The sequence below is a fragment of the Lepus europaeus genome, chromosome 14, assembly GCF_033115175.1.
Source record: "Lepus europaeus isolate LE1 chromosome 14, mLepTim1.pri, whole genome shotgun sequence".
In the NCBI taxonomy this organism is placed as follows: domain Eukaryota; kingdom Metazoa; phylum Chordata; class Mammalia; order Lagomorpha; family Leporidae; genus Lepus; species Lepus europaeus.
In genome coordinates, this window is record NC_084840.1 from 55,459,115 (window position 1) to 55,476,168 (window position 17,054).

At 39.7% G+C, this 17,054-nt stretch overlaps 1 protein-coding gene across 6 annotated transcripts in view; it reads left to right on the plus strand.

Moving 5' to 3' along the window:
• The window catches only part of RGS7 (regulator of G protein signaling 7), a 524,234-nt gene that overhangs the window by 118,659 nt on the left and 388,521 nt on the right, over positions 1-17,054 (plus strand). Inside the window, exon 1 of one of the 6 annotated variants that reach the window (XM_062210674.1) lies at positions 7,841-7,859. The exons of the other annotated variants lie outside the window; for them this stretch is intronic. The gene's annotated coding sequence lies outside the window, so the exon portion shown is untranslated. Of the gene's footprint in view, positions 1-7,840; positions 7,860-17,054 lie in introns of those variants that run through there. 6 annotated transcript variants of the gene reach the window in all.

The following is a 17,054-nucleotide window of genomic DNA, read 5'->3' on the forward strand; positions in this document are numbered from 1 at the left end:
GAATTGGATAGGAAATGGAGTGGCTCTACTGGAACTGGCCCTCTGATATGGGATGCAGGCATTGCAATAAGCAGTTTAACACACTGAGCCACAACACTGGGTGAAAAAAAAAATCTTAAAAGCAGCCACCAATAAACAATGTGTTAAGTGCACAAGAATATTGATGGGACTTAACAGCTGTCATCTTTCCCTGGAAGCAATGGAATCCAAAAGTAAAGGAACATCTTTGAGTGCAAAAATGGCAACCAAAATCCAGTAAAGCTTATCAATCTAGAATTCTGTATTCAGAGTGAATCTTTAAAAAAATGAGGATGATTTGAGATAAGGAGAAGCTAGGGAAATTTAGTATGATCAGATATTTTACTTAAAGAATCACTACAGGATCTTCTTCAGGCTAAAGAGAAATGATGGTGGAAGGTAATTTACATTTGCAAGAAGATATTCGAGTATGTAGTATATCAACAAATATAAAGGATTATTTTTCTTTTTAAAAAAATTCTTTAAAAGGCAATTGGTTATTTGAAGTGAAAAATGTATTATGATGTAGATAATATGTAAAGTTAAAATATGTGGCAGTTGCACAAGGATGGAAAGGTATGTATAGAAAATTATACTTGCTTTATGGTTCTTACTGTATCCATCAAGTGACATAATATTAATTTAAGGTAGACTGTTGGAAGTTAATTATGTATGTATATCTTGATTTCTAGAGTGACTAAAAATGCAGAGGTGTAGCTTAAAAGGCAATAGAGAAAATATGAAGAAAAAGTGTAAAATATCACTTAATCCAAATACAAAAAATGGTGTACAAAGCAGTAAAGATCAGAGGAACCAAATAGAAAATAGACAGTAGGATGGGAGACTTAAACACAATCATATCAATTTGCATTAAATGTAGATAGACTGCCGAGTTAATCTAAAAGGAAAAGATTATTTGAATATATAAAAGAAAAAAAAAGAGCCAACCATATCATGTTTACAGATAAAGGCACAAAGCAATGCTAAGTGATGGGTAAAAAATATATATACAATGTAATACAAATGCTAAGCATAAGAAAACTCACTGAACTATACAAAATCAAAGAAGTCTTCAAGACAGGATATATTATCAGACATACAAAGGGTAAATCATAGTGACAAAAAGTTAATTAATAAATAACATAATTTCAGAAGTTTATATACTTAATAATATAACTAATATGCATAAAGCAAAAATTGAAATAAAGGAAGAAATACAAGTATATATGTTCACAAACATATTGAGATATTTTCAGATATTTTAACCTTCCTCTCTTAGAACTGACAGAACAAGTAGAATGATAATCAGTGAGGGATAGAAGACACAAGAAACACTATCCATAATCTTCACCGTGTTGACAGTTATAAAGCAATAATCCAGTACACACTCACTTCAATGTAGATGGAACATTTGTCAAGAGAGCCTACATGCTGGTCCATAAAACAGATCTGCCCATATGGTACATTATTGTATTTTTAAATTCCATTCCTAGTACATAGTTAAAAAATGTTTATTAATTTTTTCACCTACTTGAAAGGCAGAATGACAGAGGAAGAGGGAGACAGGGAGGACAGGGAAGAAGGAGGAGAGGTAAGAAAGAGAGGCAGAGAGCTGGGTCAGACTGAAATCAGGAGTCCAGAACTCCATCTGTGTTCCCATGTGGGGAGCCGGGGCCTAAGTACTTAAACCATCACTGGTTGACTCCCAGGATGCATCAGCTCAAAGCTGATAGGAAGCAGAGCAGCCAGGACTTGAACGCAGATACGGGGCGCAGACATTCCAGTTGGCAGCTTAACCTGTGACACATAGCCATATTTGTTTTTTAGTCTTTGTATAATGTTAATGAAAGATAAAAAACAAAAAACAAAAAACACCATTTCTATTTTATCAGTTGAGAAAAGGAACCTCATTTAGTACCCAAGTTACTCAGTTAAATCCAGGTTCTCCTTCTTGGTGGCCACATACATCACTTATATGATTTAATTATATAAAAAGAAAAACCAAACTGTTACAAAGCCTTACCTCTGGCCCTCCTTGGCTGGTTTTCCCTGCCGCAATTGGTAAAGAGCAGCATCATGTGGCCATCTCTTACAGCTAAATAATTTATGCAAATAGAATCCCTTTCATCCTGCTATTACAACTCCAGGATCATGTAAAAGCATACAATATTAGTAGCATGGAATTCATGATACTTGAATCCAGGGAGTATGACTTTATGCTTCTCTAAAATACATTGAGCTCTTTGAATTAAATGTTTAGGGGCCAACCTTTGGTCTGGTGGTTGGGATGCTTTTGAGACACCTGTGTCAGAGTTTCTGGGTCTAAGTCCTGGCTCAAATTCCCAATTTTACCTTCCTGCTAATGCAGACCCTAGGAGGCAGCAGGTGATGGCTCAAGTAATTGGGTTCATGCCACCCACCCAGGAGACTTGGGTCAGCCCAAGCTGTTGCAAGCATTTAAAGAGTAAGGTACTGGATGGGAGCTCTGATTGTCTGTCTCTACCTCTCAAATTAAAAAAAAAAAAAAAAGATTTAAAAATGTTTTAAGTATGTCTTGAGCCTTTCATTCAGAAATAATTTTTTTTCTCATGTCTTTTAACTGAATATAAAATATTTATTTAATTTATAGTCTAGACAAGGAGATAGGTAAATATTCCAGGTGGGCCTCATTTTGCAGGCAGTTGATAACGTGTTCTCTTTTAGAGACCAGATAAATAATGATTGCAGCCTCTGTCATGCTTGAGTGCAGTACTTCCAGCTCTCTGAAAAGTTATTTTTCCATCTATTTCTTGGAGTCCTTAACAGATGATTACTGTGAAATGGATTCCTTCTAGTTGCTGCTGTGTTCCTCACCCACACAACCATCTCAGCTGTGCCCAAGTGTCACTTGTGGTTCCTGCTGTGTCCCCACTTCCTGGAATAGCTCCTGTTGGACTGCTGCCGCTCTGCTGTGGGATGCTTCATCCAAGCACAGACTCCTAATTCTATAAGATTCACAATATTTTCATGAGTAACAGAAGAAAAGAACAAGAGTGAGAATAATTCAGAATGGGCGCTAGGTATGGCCACTATTAATGCTCAAACCCCTAGCTTCCAGGCTGTTTTCCTATTCCACAAACCAGACTGCCTCCCCCTAAAGGACTGCTCACATGTAAATATTGCCCATAGCCATGTCTCTTGCAGATCTCTTTGGAAGAGGAAAATTTGTTCTCTTCTCATTTCTTCTGGTTCAAACATGCCTTCCTAAACCTTGCATGGGTACAATTATGCATCTCTCCATTGGAACACGGACAGTGAAAATATCAACCTTTTTGTAGGGGGAAATTTTACCTTTTACCCACAAGTGCATGGTCTTGTCCTAGGATTTCTGTCAATCATGCTAGGCCACAATAGTGAGGCACCAATACATTTCTCTTATTTTCTAGGAAAGGACACTTCAAAAAGCTTACAGAAGAAGGATTTAAAAGATAAACATTTATTTTTGGGAAAAGTGATTTTGAAATCCATGCAAATGTAAAATCTTCAAAAGGGTCATGGAAAATATGTATTATGAAAAAAATCTCTTCATGGATTTCAAAATGTTTTTATACTAGTGTTTAAATTCTATATTTCCACAAGCTTTTTGAAGTACACTTATACATGAGAAGTGTGAGAAGATAAACTTAATCAAGCCAGGTTTCATTCCTTCTTACAATCATATCTCACTTTCAAGCAGACTGTGTGGCCTATATATCCTTTGTGGTATTTTTGGGGATATCAATTCTTGATCTCCTCTGTGATAGTCTACTTAGTCTTCATTCACACCCTATCACCACAGACACCCATATATTTTCTAAGAAGCTAATAATATACTCCTGTAAGTCAACATAAGTCCATATTGGAAAGAGAATCTTACTCTAAAGGGAACAATCTGCAGGCATTCCAGTCTGCCCACTGCAAAGCCTCTCTTTTACATCATTATGCTCTATTATTTTTAGCTGCTGACACCTCTGCACCCAGAAAAATCTTTGCTGCATATTTGCATATCTCATGGTCCTTCTGCAAAAAAAAAAAAGTGAATAATGAGATAATCTGCCTCCAAGGCAAAATCAAGTATTTATTTCTTGAATTAGAAAATTTTTCTGCCGGATGCTCCAATATGACAGGATTTTCAGGTTCTTGTGTTTCCGTTAAAAACAGGTGACTGTCTTCATTCATTTCTATTTGTGTGCTTAGTAGGCATCCAAAACATACTGTAGTCAAAACAGAACTCTTGATTTCCTTCTCTCCCCCAATGTTTATCTTTCTGGATTCCATCTCATGGAAGGGAAACTCTAAGGATTTGATTTTTTCAATGGCAACTTAAGTATCTTTTTTGATTCATCCCCTTTTCCTCCTTTCCCTTTTCCCATCTCTTGAAGCTGTTAACTCTTATCTTGTTGGCTCTACATGAAATATATCCTAAATTTACTAACTTATCCCTCCTCTAATCACATGACCCTGTGATTAATACTCTAATTGGTCTCTGTGCTTCCATTTCTTTGTATTCCCTAAAAACTGAAGTGATTTTACAAGATTTATTTGAAAGGCAAAGTGGGAGAGGAGTGACATACACACACACACACACACGTGGTGGGGGTGAGAAAGTGGGGGAGAAAGAGAGAGATATCATCCCCCTGCCACCATCCCCAAATGGTTGCAACAGCCAGTTCTGATTCAAACCAGAGCCGTGAACCAGGAACTCCATGCTGGTCTCCCTCAAGGCTGGCAGGGCCCAAGTACTTGGGTCATCTTCCACTGCCTCCCTAGGTCATTAACAGGAAGCTGAATCAGAAGCAGATCAGTTGGGACTTTAATGAGCATTCTGATTTAGAATTCTGTGGAATTCTGGTGTCACAGTTGTGGATTTTTTTTTTTTTTTTGACAGGCAGAGTGGACAGTGAGAGACAGACAGACAGAAAGGTCTTCCTTTTCTGTTGGTTCACCCCCTAATGGCTGCTGCAGCCGGCACGCTGCAGCTGGTGCACTGCGCTGATCTGAAGTCAGGAGCCAGGTGCTTTCCCCGGTCTCCTATGTGGGTGCAGGGCCCAAGGACCTGGGCCATCGTCCACTGCACTCCCGGGCCATAGCAGAGAGCTGGCCTGGAAGAGGAGCAACCGAGACAGAATCTGGCGCCCAACTGGGACTAGAACCCCAGGGTGCTGGCACTACAGGAGGAGGATTAGCCTATTGAGCCATGGTGCCAGCAACAGTTGTGGATTAATACACTGAGACACAGTGCTGGCTCCCCTACGTGATTTTTTAAAGTGAAATTCAAATCACATCAATTTTCTGCCAAAAAACACTTTCCTACCACTGAGAATAGCATCCAGACTTTTATCCATGCCCTACATAATTCTCTATGATAAGGGAAGAATCCTTAATTGTTTTATTAACTAATTTTTAAAGAAATTTATGTATGTATGTATGTATGTATAAATGCCAAGTGACAAAGAGAGAGAGGGAGATTTTCCATCTTTCAGTTTACTCCCCAAATGTCCGCAACAGCCAGTCCTGGGCCAGGCTGAAATCAGGAGCTTAGACCTCCATCCAGATGTCCCATGTGGGTGGCAGAATTCCAAATACTTGAACTCTCATCTGCTGCCTCCCAGTGTGCACATTAGCAGGAAGCTCGATGGTAAGTGGAGTAGCTGAGGCTTGAACCAGCACTCTGACATGGGCTGTAGTCCTCCCAGGTAACAGCTTAACACTGACTCCATACACCCACCAGAATCCTTAATTCATGGTGACTTGTTAGCCATGAGAGAGAGGAGTTATCAAGATGGACAGCGCTTCCTGAATTATCCAACATAATTCAAGTAATACAAGTTAGCTCAGTTTAGTTGCTGCATACAGGCTTCTGGTTAACTCACCTTCTAGAGGATAAGGATAGAAATCAAGGCTGAGTTGGAGAGGGGTGGGGGAGATGTAAAAAAGACACAGAAGAGAATGAAATGATAACAAAGAACATTGCAAATATTCAGGAAAGAGCTCTCAGAAGTCAAGCACATCCTCATTTGAAGGAAAACAAAAGGCACTAGATTCGTCCTAGGTTGCTGCTTCTCAGGTAGTAGTAACCCTTTTTTTTAAAAAAAAATTTTTTTTGACAGGCAGAGTGGACAGAGAGAGAGAGAGACAGAGAGAAAGGTCTTCCTTTGCCTTTGGTTCACCCTCCAATGGCCTCCGCGGCCGGCACGCTGCGGCCGGCGCACTGCACTGATCCAAAGGCAGGAGCCAGGTGCTTCTCCTGGTCTCCCATGTGGGTGCAGGGCCCAAGCACTTGGGCCATCCTCCACTGCCTTCCCGGGCCATAGCAGAGAGCTGGCCTGGAAAATGGGCAACCGGGACAGAATCCGGCGCCCTGACCGGGACTAGAACCTGGTGTGCCGGTGCCGCTAGGTGGAGGATTAGCCTGTTGAGCCATGGCGCCGGCCAGTAGTAACCTTTTAGAACAGAAACGTGACCAACAGAGGTCTGTTAATGTGCATGGGTAGGTTTCTAAGTTTTCCCCAGTATCTGGGTAATTGGCAGTAAAGTGGGAATGTGGGGGTCTTCTGTGGCTCTTGCATACCCACAAGCTAAGAATTCTTCAAGCTCACCAACTTCCAGAGGTATTGTGCTGAGTGTGGCACAACTCTAGTCACTATTCCACAGGGTCACCAGGCACCACCATGAGGTAGAAGATCAAAGTGCCCTCCTTTGAAAATAGAAAAAAAAAACCAAAAACAAAAAAAACAGCACCTACTTAAAATTAGAAAGGCAGAAATGGGGCAGGAGGCTCAAAAAGTCGTATTCCTTTAATGGCATTGTCAAATGTGAACGTTCCCTTCCCTTTGGGCACAGAACCTCCTGTCTATGTGGAGCTGTCTATGTCTGGCTTCCCCTCATTCGCGAGAAGCAGGGGGTCTTAACTGCAGAGGCCCTGGAGTGCAGGAAACGGGCCATTCCAGCTGATGAGAAGTGTGGAAAGGCTAAGTGGAGCTGTCCTCTTAATGAGCTCTGACCTCCTGTGGAGGGCAATGGACTACCTGTGAGGAAGATGAAGAAGTGATGGCAGCTGTCGGACAGAACCACAAGGCATTCTGGTGTCAGATTTTTCTGAAGCTCAGGAGGCCAGTGAGGGTCCTTAGGAGAGTGCTTCATGCAAACACAAATGACTCAGGGAGCGAGGATCCATTTGTTTGCTTTAACATTTGCTCCCAAATAATGGCATTACAATTTTAATGTTATAATTTAAAATTATGTCAAAAGTGCTATCATTTTTATGTGTTATATTTAAAATTATTGCCATATTTTCACTACATTTTATTGTTATAATTATAGTCCTAAACATATATATGTGTATATATGTTAAATTCCTAACTATGTATATAATAGAATACATGTACACACACCAGAGGAGCATTTAGCAGGCTCACATATTTCCATGAGGTATGTTCTTTTACAGGCTGCTACCTTAAGAGTGGTAACCTACTTTGAATCTAATAGATTTTTATTTATACCTTTGCACATACATATTTATATGTATAGTATCTGCAACCATGTTTAATGAACAAACTCTCTAACACCATCCGATTTATCTTTCGCGTCCAGTACTGGATGGTACTGTATACCCATAGCCTGTTGGCAGGGCGCCTAATTGCAAGACCAGTTCCCTGAGTTGCTAAGAGCAGTGCGTGTCATGCTTCTCATTCCACCTCGTTGCCCACCCAGGCACTTGCCTGCGTCAGTGACCATTAGATGACTCAACTGTTTTTGCCATGCAGCCTTTCCTCCTACAACACTTTAGTTTCAGTTTTCCCCTGACCATCTGTCTGACACTGGTAAGTCACTTCACCTTTCTGGGCTTTGTGTTCATTCTCCCTGAAATGATGAGAATGGACTGTTTGACCTCCTAGATCCTTGAGAGACTAGGAATGTTTAATTCTATGAAGTTTATTTGGTTCCTCAAGCTACAGGGGATCTTACTCATGTTCTATTTACTCCCCTTAATCCATTTCTGCTCTAACTTGAACAGGTGACCCCAGAGTCTTCATTTTTGCCACATATGCGCTAAAATACAGGCAGTGTAATCACGGATGACTTGGCAGTGCTTTGTATAACTTGTGGCTTGCCTGTGGCAGCAGGTCTAACAAACACAAGTGTAAGATACGTAGTCCCTCTTTATGGTCTCTGGCCCTAGCTCCAGAATTTTTTGATTCAGGAGGTTTGGAATGAAGCATTTCTTTTTCTGTTTTGAAAACTTTATTTATGTATTTGATTTATTTTAGAAGCAGAGAGGCATGCATATAAACAGGGAGGAGAGAGAGAGAGAGAGAGAGAGAGAGAGAGAGAGAGAGAGAGAGAAATATCTCCCTTCTATTGATTCACTATCCAAATGCTCACAACAGCTGTGGCCAGGCCAGGGAGAACACAGGAACTGGAAATTCAGTCCAGGTCTTCCATATGGGTGGCATGGACTCAACTACTTGAGCCATCACCTACTGCCTCCCAGGGTAAGCATCAGCAGGAAACTGGAATCAGGAGTGGAGCGAAGACTGGAACCAGAACCCAAGCACTCCAGCCAACCCACAGACAGAATTTCTACATATATTTTTCTTTAAAGGCCTATGCTAAAATTATTTTTAAAGATGTCTATTTATTTCTTTTATTTATTTTAAAGGCACAGCAAAAGAAATAGAGAGAAAGAGACATATACACAGCACACACACCTGAGAGAGAGAAAGAGAGAGTCTTCTATTTGCTGGTTTACTCCCTCAAATGCCTACAACAGGCAGGGTTGGGTTAGGCTGGAGCTGGGAGCCAGGAACTCCATCCCGGTCTGTCATGTGGGTGACAGTGACCCAAGTACTTGACTATGGGATATAGGCATCACAACTGGCATCTTAAGTGCTAGGTCAAAAACCTGCCTCTGGGGGAGAATAATTTCGTGTAAGTTCTGTTTGCTGATGTTGCCGATCTATCTATCTATCTATCTATCTATCTATCTATCTATTCTAAGAACAGATCCCTGGAATGGAGTGCCAAGTAAAATGAGATGGAAACACACAAGACTGTGGCTTGCTTGGGCTATCCCAGAAGGTTCATTTTTCTGTAGTATGTCACAAAATGAGCAAGTAACAAGAGGAGTCAAATGATGGCAGGCCATAAAAATGAGACTAGTGTTCAGATTTTATCCTGAAGGGCTATTGGTAGATATCAAAGGATTTTAGGTGGAGGAAGGATGTGATCAGATTTGAAATTTACAAAGCTTGTTCTGCCTCCTGGGTAGAGACAAACCTCCTGGATGGAGTCCATGTTGGAAGCGAGAAAGCGAATGAGCAGATGCAGTCGTCTAGAGCAGAACAAGAGTGGTTACTGGCATAGAACCAATACAGTGGCAGTGAGGACTAAAAGTTAGAGATTCAAATGCTATTTGGAGAGTTAAATGTGAGATGTCTTCAAGAAGATCTTGGAAAATGTATTATGAAAAAAGTATGTGTGCATTTCAAAAAAATTTTGCATCACAGTAAACTTACTTTTTATTTCTATTTTTCTGTGACACTGGATTACCTTTGTATAGAAGGAAGTTATAAAAATATTTTACAACAAATCTCAAAAATTCCTCAGGATCTTTAGTATCTCATTATCTCTTTGTGTCTTTCCACCTTTAATATTTCTGAACATTATATGTATATTCATTTCGTGAAATTCTTAATTCTTAATTTTCTTTTTTTTCAAATTGTTTCTTTTCAAGATTGTTCAATAGATTTAGTGGTTTGGATTAGTAAAGTTGCCATAGGGGAAAATAGATTTTGCACATATTAAAATTCATGGAACAATTATGTATGTAATAAAGCTGTCCTTGAAATCTGTTTTGGTAATGCAGTGAGCTGTTTCCAAGGTAATTGGTCCTCAATAAGCAGATTCCAAATGATGGGGTGAGAATAGGGCCATGTGATACTCACAGTAACCTCCTTGTACCAGGGTATAATATCTGTACCACTACCACTTCCTTTTCTTTTTTTTTCTCCTTCACCTGCCCAAACCTCTAAATGCATGCTTGTGTGCACACATGCACTCACACACACAACACACAGTCTATAAGACTATCTAGGTTGCCCCAGGGGCTCCCCTTTCTTTACTCCCAGAATGCCTCACCACATTTCTCTGAGCACTTTTCATACTGTGATGCTACTTTCTCTATGTGCATCTGCTTCCTGGTAGCCTATGAAGCTACAAGCCTGTGGAGGGAATGAGAGGAGCAGAGGAAGTGAATTATAACTCAGATTCTGAGTTTAGTCCTAGAGACTGTCTTGGCCAATGGAATTTTAAGTTTATGTAGAGAGAGTATTTCAGGTTATCTGCAAAATATTTGATAAAGCTAGTCTTGTCCAAGCTGCTTGGAATTCTCAGAGAATTCCAAGAAAAAAATTGTTTCCCAGATTCTAGAACAGAGTGAAAATCTGCATTTGCATCTTTTCTGGCTAAACTTATATTGCCACAGTGATATCTGGTGGATTTATCCTGTATTAACCTTTCCTCAAAGACAGTGTTCAGAAATACCCAATTAAAACCAGATACAAGTAGGGCTGTTGTGGTTGCCTGGACATAACTCCTTGCCTCTTTAGGTGGAAACTCTATCCAATCCACAGACACATTTCTACATATATATTTCTTTAAAAGGCCTATGTTAAGATTATTTTTAAAGATTTCTTTTATAAGACTATGTTTTCTGGGATCATTTCTATAGTTCGCTACTTGATAAGTTTCTCTGAACGTTTGAAGATATTTATCTTTTTTCTGTTTATTTTAAGGGGAAAAGAAAGGAAATAGAGAGACATGCACACAATATGTGCGCACACACCCTAGAGAGAGAGAGAGAGAGTCTTCCATCTGCATGTTCATTCCCCAAATGTCTGCAGCAGGCAGGGCTGGGTTAGGCTGAAACCAAGTGACGTCTGGGTCTGACACGTGGGGGTCTGACCACAAGTACTTGAGCCATTATCTGTTGCCTTCCAGAGTGTGCATTAGCAGTTGTTTGTATTTGAATTGGAGGTGAGACTAGATCCCAGGCACTCTGATATAGGGTGTGGGCATCCCAAGAGGACAGCCAAGCCCACTGCCACAGCCTACCCTGAATTTTTTAATTAAGAAAAAAATTAATTCAGTAAAGGCTTTAAAATTTATCTTTTGCGTATTCACATCTGCTAGAAATTTTGTTGGAATCTCAGTTTTCTTGGTTTGTATTAGAAAAAGTAAGTATATAAAATATGCTTTGTTAATGAACTTTTTTTCCTCCAAGAAACCTTTTATTTAAGGAATGAAAACTTCATGCATTTCATAAATACAACTTTAGGAACATAATGATTCTTTCCACCATACCTGCCCTTCCCTCTTCCTCCTCCCTCTCCTATCCCATTCTTATTTTTTTTTACTAAGATCTATTTTTAATTAACTTTGTACACATAAGATTAACTCTGTACTAAGTAAAGAGTTCAACAAATAGTATGAGAAAAAAGAAAAACTGTTCCTCAACTGTCGAGACAAGAGCTCTTAATAGTCATTGCATCTCAAAGTGTCAATTCACTTCTATAGAATACCTTTTATGTACTCTGTTAGTTATCACAGATCAGGGAGAACATATGGTATTTGTCTATTTGAGACTGGCTTATTTCACTAAGTATGATGTTTTCCATTTGCATCTATTTTGTGCAAATCATAGGATTTCATTTTTTAGTGCTGTGTAGTATTCCATTTAGTACATATCCCATAATTTCTTTGCCCACTCTTCAGCTGAGGGACATTCGGATTGACTCCATATCTTAGCTGTTGTGAATTGAGCTGCAATAAGCATGGGGGTACAGATAACTCTCATATTCTGAGTTCAATTCCCTTGGGTGAATTCGCAAGAGTAGGAAGGCTGGGACATATGGTAGGTCTATATTCAGATTTCTTATGTATCTCCATACTATCTTCCATAGTGGCTTTACCAGTTTACGTTCCAACCAACAGTGGCTTAGGGTACCCTTTCCCCACTTCATCGCCAACATTTGTTGTTTAGTGATTTCTGTGTAAAAACCATCATAATGGGGGTGAGCTGAAACCTTATTTTGATTTTGATTTGCATTTCCCTGATGCCTAGTGCTCCTGAGTATTTTTTAGTGTGTCTGTTGGCCATTTGGATTTTTTGTTGAAAAATAGCTGTTTAAGTCCTTTGCACATTTCTTAACTGTTTTTTTTTGTTATTGTTGAGTTTTTTATCTCTTTATATATTTTGTTTATTAATCTTTTATCAGTTTTATAGTTTGCAAATAATTTCTCCATTCTGTAAGTTGCTTCTTCATTTTGCTGAGTGTTTTTTTGCAGTGCAGAAACTTCTCAATTTGATGTAATCCCATTTGTCAATATTGACTTTGATTGCCTGTGTCTCTGGGTTCTTTTCCAAGAACTCTTTGCCTATGCCAATGTCTTGCAGAGTTTCCTCCATGTTCTCTAATAATTTGATGGCATCTAGTTGTAGATTTAGGTCTTTAATGGGTACATATACATTTATTATAGTCATCTTTCTGTTGATTTGATCCCTTAATCATTACATAGTGCCCTTCTTTGTCTCTTTTAGCCGTTTTTTTGTTTTGTTTTGTTTTGTTAAAGTCTATTTTGTCTGATATCAGGATGGCTACACCAGCTTTTTTTTGGTTTCTGTTAGCATGGAATATCTTTTTCTATCCTTTCACTTTCAGTCTGCAGATATCTTTGTTGGTGAGATGTGCTTCATGTAGGCAGCAATTAGATGGGTCTTCTTTTTTAATCCACTCAGCCAGTCTGTGACTTTTAACTGGAGAGTTGAGGCCATTTACATTCAAGGTGACTATTGTTAAGTAAAGACTTGGCCCTGCCATTTTTCCATAAATATTCCTTTTGTTTACTTTGGTTTTCCTTTGTACTTTTACTGGGAGATTTTCTGCCATCACCTTCTTTCATAGTGATGACCATGTTTCTGTGTGTAGCTCATCCTTAAGCATTTTTTGTAAGGCTATATGAGTGGTAACAAATTCTTTCAATGTCTGTTTTTTGTTATGGAAGGTCTTTATTTCACTTTCATTCATATATGAACATTTTCACTGTACAGAATTCTGGATTGACCGTTTTTTCTCTTAAGACTTGGAATCTTTTTTGCCATTCTCTTCCACCCTGTAGGGTTTCTGATGGTAAGTCAGCTGTGAATCTAATTGGAGATGCTCTGAAAGTAATATGGTGTTTCTCTCATGCATATTTTAGAATCTTTTCTTTATGTTTTAATGTAGAGAATTTGATTACAGTGTGTTGTGGTGAAGATATTTTCTGATCATGTCTATTAGGACTTCTGTGTGCTTCCTGTGCTTGGACATCCTTTTCTTTCTCCAACTTAGGGAAGCTTTCTGCAGTTATTTCACTAAAAAGGCCTTCTAATTCCATCCTCTCTTTCTGTGTCCTTAGGAACTCCTAAGACCAATATGTTGGGTCATTTGATAGTATCTCATAAATCTCCAATACTGTTTTTTAGCTTTCTAATTTCTCCTTTTTTTTTTGTCTGTAAAATTTTCAGAGATTTGTCTTCCAACTCACATATTCTTTTATCTGCCTCACTGAGTCTGGTGTTAAGACTTTCCACTGAATTTTTTATTTGTTCTATTGAATTCTTCCTTTCCAATATTTTGTTTTGATTTCTCTCTACAATCTCAATTCTGTGGGAAAATTTTTCATTTGTGTCATGTGCAGATTTCTTTACTTCATTAATTTACTTCCTATTCCTTCTAAGTAATCCTTTGATCATTTTTTTGAATTCTACTTCTGACATTTCTTCAGTCTCTTCATCTTCACATTCTACTATCATGTTAGGTTCTTTTGGGGCATCATGTTATCTTCTCATTGTTGTTTCTTGAATTGCTCTATTTATTTTTAGGCATTTGTAGAGATAGTTGTTTTTTCTTGTAATGGCTTTTATCTTTGGACTATGCCTCTGTTTCTTAGTGGAGTGTCTGCTCTTTCAGTGAATACTCTGAACAGTGCTCCAATGTGTGGGGTGTGTCCAAGATGACCTCCAGGTTTGACATGGTAAATCCCTCTCTCTCTCTCTCTTTTTTTTTTATCAGAGAGGAGTTTGTTCTGCTCTGTTGGTGCAGTCACACACTCATCTCCTCTCCTCCAAGTAGACCAAAACCTGGATGTTAGCCCCAGTGGCTACAATAGTTGCCCATGCTGTCACAAGAACCATACAAAGGATCCACGCAGTCTTCTTTGTGAGAATGGATCCCATAGCAATGACCCTCACCAGGGAATCAGGGTGCCACCAGCATGTGGAGCCACCCACAGTGACTGCCCAAGGATCCACCCACACCCTGCACCCTCCCACACAGCCACAGTGTTTTCACGGTCCCAGGACACAAGGCTCCCACAGTCAGGAACACCCAGCCCCTGTCACTTCTCCCAGGCAGACTCAGGCAGCTCCTCTTGGCTCGTTCCTGAGCGCATGGACATGAGCTGGCACAGCTGTTACATGTGTCCAAAATGGTGCCCGCCCTCTCTTGGCTAGTCTAAGGGATGCTGGTGCCAGCTGGGCAGGGTGAGAAAAACATGCCCCCCTTTTTTCCCTCTAGATTGCCAGGTACATTGCCTCCCACAGGGCTCCAAGCTGGACTCATGCCAGGCACTTCCTGCAGCTTTAACGCCAGTGGCTTGGGCTGATGTGGTCTCTTCTCACCTCACTCCAAAGCTGGTGCTGAGGCTCTCCGTTGCTGGGGTCCTGAGTTGTAGGAAGCCACACCCTCTGTGGAGTTCTACATTATCCCTCTAATTTGTATGGAGTTCCCTCTGCAGGTTGTTCCCTAACTGTTCCCTGAGATGGCACTCTCTCCACTTTCTTTCTTTTTTTTTTTTTTTTTTAACTACCTTTCCCTAGACTAGTGCAGTAAGCTCCTTCCCTTTTCCTCCATCTTCTCCTATAGATCTAAAATATGCTTCATAAATATACTCGCCCTTCTAGACATTCTGATGGGGACTCCTAAGATGTTGCCAGCTCTGAGACTACTGATATGTGCACAAGGGAGCTGTACAGATTTCATTCTATTTGCCTGGTTTTTTAAAAAATTTATTTATTTATTTGAAAAGCAGAGCCAGAGAGAGAGACAGCGAGAGACAGAGATATCTTCCATTCACTCGTTCGTTCTCCAAATGGCTGCATTGCCTGGGGCTAGGCTGATCTGAAGCCAGGAGCCAGGAGCTTTCTCTGCGTCTCCCAGTTGCATGCAGGGGCTCAACCAGTTGGTCCATCATCTGCTGCCTTCCAAGTTGCATTAGCAGGGAGCTCAATCAAAAGTGGAGTAGCCAGGACTCCTATCGCACCCAAATAGAATGATGGCGCCTCAGGGGCAGCTCTATCAACTGACACAACATTTGCCTTTCTAGTGCCATTTTCATTATAATGAATTGGAATAATAGTGAGTGTGAATTGAGACCCTAAATTTCATTTTCCATTAGATTATTCTGACTGTAAATTAACTTTAAATTAAATACTCTGTGGTTCAGAATTAATGCCTAGTTCTTAAATGTTTCAGGAACGTGAATAAAAAAACTCTATACTTTTGTTTTCCTCATAATTATACCTACAGTTGCATTATTGGCTAATATTGTCCATGCTTTATTTCTTTCTCTGGTTTGCACACTCACCCTTGATCTAGCACTTGTCTGTGTACCATAAATACTTGTTAGTGGTCTTTGGAGAAAGACCACTAACAAGTATTTATGGTACATTTTCCTTGCCCTGGTCTCCATGGGAAATGCTATGTAATGAACTAAAATGGGCAAAGCAGAGCTTTGGGGAAGAAAGAAGATGACTTTTCTTTGTAACATTAACAAGGCATAGGTTTTGCTTCTGGAACTTACATACATTGAAGAGCAGATAGATTCTTTTTTAGATTATAGCATTATGCTGAACATTTGTTCTATGGAAGGTTTCCTTCTGTAGCTTTTCTGCTGAAATCAAACATGGCTTGGTGGCAGGCAGTATGCACCATTTAATAAAATAGAGGGGCATTCTTGTCCATAACCAATGTGGTTTTGGATTAGAAACACAAAATCCCCCTCATTCTCTCTGTCTCACTCTTTCTCTCTATAACTCTGTCTTTCATATACATAAATAAATCTTTAAAAAAAAAAACCCTACAAAATCATGAAACAAACACCATACTACTCGTGAGAAGTGTGCAAAAGTCCTTTTGTGGGGTCAAATTTCAGGTTTATCTAGGTTAAATTTGCCCCATGGCTAGTTCTACACACTGAGAAAAATAAAAACCTGGAATCATGAAATTGCGTGTTAAAAAGAATTCTTCAAAATGTCTTTGCAAAATAGAATTAAAAGACAAGCTATTTTTGATGGAAAATGTGAAATTTCTCATGATAAATACATATTATAAAATAAACTGTATGAGTTTCAAGATTTTTGCACAAAATAAACTGAAAATTTTGAATCCATTTTCCAATGAACTATTTGAGGTACCTTTGCCTAGTCTTCCTGGATACAACTCACATTTCATTCTTCTCCAGATGAGAATACAAGCTGCTAGGTGCCATGGTATGGATGTGGTTTATTTCTCAAGCTTTCATGTGTTGGAAGCTTGGTCCCCAGTGTGGCAATGTTGGGAAGTGATGTGGACCTGTAAGAGATGTAACCTAGGGGTCAGCATTGTGGCATTACACTGCCACCTGCAACACTGGCATCCCATATCGGCACCAATTCAAGTGCCAGGTGCTCCATTTCTGATCCAGCTTCCTGCTAATGTACTTGGGAAAGCAGAGGAAGATGACCCAAGTGCTTGGGCCTCTGCCACTCATGTGGGAGGCCGAGAGGAAGCTCCTGGCTCCTGGCTTCGGCCTGGCCTAGCTCTGGCTGTTCTGGCCATTTGGGGTGTGAAGCAGCAGGTGGAAGATCTTTCTCTCTTTCTCTCTCTCTAACTCTGCCTTTTAAATACATAAAATAAATCTTTATTTTTAAAAAGGCA